Genomic DNA, 3302 nt, shown 5'->3' with positions numbered 1-3302 from the left:
TTTGCACAATGTGTGTATAGTATTTTTGATATTGCAAAGAACAAACTGCCTAAGGTCTTTCTCCTTCAGCCTTAAACCACCTTTGAACCAAGGGCTGAAATAGAAAGTAAATGTTTAGAAAATGATGATGGCAACATATGTACAAATATGCTTGATACAATTGATGTATGGAATGTTATAAGATATGTAAGAGCCCCAGTAAAATGATTTTTTAAAAACCCAAAACCTTTGAGAAGTAGACAGCTGAAATACAGAGATTTCGTGGCTTATCTTTTTTCTCAAAAAAAGAAGAAGAAGATTGATGATTGCTTGCATAATGCATACTATCATACCAAGTTGTTCTATCCGGAAACTTTCTGGAGACAAAGGGTAGAATAGTGCAGTGAAGCATCTGAGTTGGACCTCAGAATTGAGCTCAAGGAGAGCAATAAGAAAGAAGAGAGAGCTCTTTTATCACGGACCTGCCAACATGGGCCGCGTTCGCTCCAAAACCGTGAAGAAGGCGGCCCGGGTCATCATTGAGAAATACTACACACGCCTGGGTAACGACTTCCACACCAACAAGCGCGTGTGCGAGGAGATCGCCATTATTCCCAGCAAGAAGCTCCGCAACAAGAGAGCGGGCTAGGTCACGCACTTGATGAAGGGGATTCAAGGGGCCCTGTGAGAGGGATCTCCATCAAGCTGCAGGAGGAGGAGAGAGAACGGAGGGATAATTACGTCCCCGAGGTCTCAGCCTTGGACCAGGAGATTATTGAAGTGGATCTAGACACTAAAGAAATGCTGAAGCTTTGGGACTTTGGCAGTCTGTCCAACCTGCAGGTCACTCAGCCCACAGTTGGAATGAATTTCAAAACACCACGTGGAGCCATTTGAATCTTATCCACAATGCTGTAATACTTTCAATAAACCTGGGACATGCCAAAAAAAAAAAAGAAAGAAAGAAGAGAGAGAGAAAGCACAAAGTATTTTAACTGAGCAAAGCATAGAAGATAAAATGACTATATAATAGATTGAATTTTGCCCCCTCAAAACATGAGTTATAAAACCTAACCTCTATGCTAGCAGTTACAATCCCATTTGGACATGATTTATATTTGTTATGTTAATTAGTCAAGATTAGTGTAGGGTGTGTCTTGAGTCAATCTCATTTCAGATATAGAAATACCCACTGTTGTTAAGAGTCCAATGAGTAACTAATTATGTCACCAGGGCTCCTATGTGACATGAAGCAAGAAAGCAAACGAAGTTGAAGACAGAGCTGGGAAGATATTTGCCTAGTCACATACAGTTTACTCAGAAGAAGCTCAGAAGAGACAAAGCTCTTCATGCCGCGGTAGGGTGTCTCTACCTAGAGATCTAAGCACCCCGGTGGTCCGATGGCTCAAGCTGCTAACCAAAAGCTCAGCATTCCCGTAGTAGAGCGGGTGCCCGGATTTTGGACTTCAAGTCTCCTTCCTAATCTTTGAGCACATACATTACTGTATGCTCAATCCGCCCACTGTGGTATGTCTGTGGTGATACTGGTGTTGCAACACTAGCTAATTAAGACAGTGTCAAACAACATTTTTGGAGTGCCAGCAGTATGCAGATGTTTTTTTTAAATACATTAACATTTTAGTACATTCCCCACCAGAGTGCTTATTCTCAAAATAACACCACTGGTATTCAAGACTGCTGTAACACAGCCCCACTTTGTTTTACCAGCATTGCCTCTCAGTGTTACCGCATATCTTTGAGTTGATTCTGATTCACAGTGACCCCATATAACCAGGTACACCTGGCCCCTGGGGTTTCCTAGGCTGAAATTATAGGAACAGATAGCCAGGTCTTTTCATCACCTGATTGATGAATTTGAAATGCTGAGCTTTTGGTTAACAGCTTGAGCCATCGCACCATTGTTTCTCTTATATCTCTCACTAGAGATACCAGACTCAGTAGCTAAGTTGGACTAAACCATTCCCCACCCCAGCCTTCCACACAAACGCCTTGCACAGTACCTTTAAACCAAAACCAAACACAAAATGATGCTGTCTCATAGAGACCCTTTAGGACAAGACAGAACTGCCCCCTGTGAGTCTCTTTATAGGTATAGAAAGCCCCATCTTTCTCCTGTGGAGTGGCTGGTGGTTCTGAACCACTGACCTTGTGGTTAGCAGCCCAATGGGTAACCCGGTAACCCACTATGCCACCAGGGCTCCTTTAAAGAGCCCAGACTATTTCATCTACCTGATATGTACTTTTCTCATGTCTTCCTGTTTTCTACTTCTTCTTTTTTTTAATTTCTACTTCTTATAGCACCCAGCTTTCACAATGCAGTCCAAATACTTCTTTGTGAAGCCTTTCTGTGTTTTCCCCACTTAAATAAAATCTCTCAACTGTTTGGCTTCTGCACAATAAGGGTCAGCATGAATCCAATGCCCCAAATGTGGCAATTGACCCACTCCTCATATTCCCACGTCTTCATCCTCATTGCCAGCTACTCACGACACTCTCTCCCTCTGGCCTAGCCATCCTGAGTGTGATCAGAACTCTCATGTTAAAAGAACATCATCTGCAGGTTGGGGCAAATATGCACACACCAGCTTCAGGCTGGGGCATCCACATGACTCCATAACCTTCTGAACCATCAATTTGGGACTGGATTCCAAGGATCTGAGTTTGGGAGCCCACAGATACCTTACTTTCTGTCCTGCTGGTTTCTAATATGCCTTTGGACTTGATAATTTACTGGATTGATTACAGAATATACTTAATGGAACCCTTGGTGGCACCATGGGTTTAAGCACTGGGCAACTAACCCCAAGGCTAATGGTTCAAACCCTCCAGCTGCTCCATGGAAGCTCTTATAAAGAGGTACCGTCTCTGAAACAAGAAGGAGCAGTTCTGCCTGGTAAGGTGGTTGTGCGTCAGAATCAACTTGATGGCAGTGGGTTTGGTTTTGGTATTATCATACTTAGGACTACAGATTTATTGGCGCATACATGAATATGTGCAGAGTGAGGTCTGGGAGGGTTTCTGATGCACCACCCTCCCACCAGAAGAGATGCTCCGATCCTGAGACGCAGGGCTTATATTGGTCAGTTCTGCCAGATATTGACCAGTCATGCTTCTTGAGATTGCTTCATATCAGCCTCCATATGAGTCTTTTCTGATCTGTCCAACCCCCACTTGCCAGCCAAGATTCTCAGTTGTGGTCTGGAAGTCCCAGACCAAGGTATTCTAATTGCTCCACATGGAGTGAAGGACAAAAGCCACCAATCCAGTGATAAAACTGGGCCCATTACCCTACAGCAGCAGTT

The 3302-nt window shown here is 43.7% G+C and overlaps 1 pseudogene; it reads left to right on the top strand.

The window, feature by feature from the left end:
- The first annotated feature begins 463 nt into the window (after positions 1-463).
- LOC142451206 (small ribosomal subunit protein eS17-like) lies at positions 464-876 on the top strand (annotated as a pseudogene).
- The last annotated feature ends 2426 nt before the right edge of the window (positions 877-3302 follow it).

This window comes from Tenrec ecaudatus, chromosome 6 (genome assembly GCF_050624435.1).
Source record: "Tenrec ecaudatus isolate mTenEca1 chromosome 6, mTenEca1.hap1, whole genome shotgun sequence".
Lineage (NCBI taxonomy): Eukaryota > Metazoa > Chordata > Mammalia > Afrosoricida > Tenrecidae > Tenrec > Tenrec ecaudatus.
Note: the sequence above shows the minus strand (reverse complement) of the source record. Positions and strands in the feature narration are given on the sequence as shown.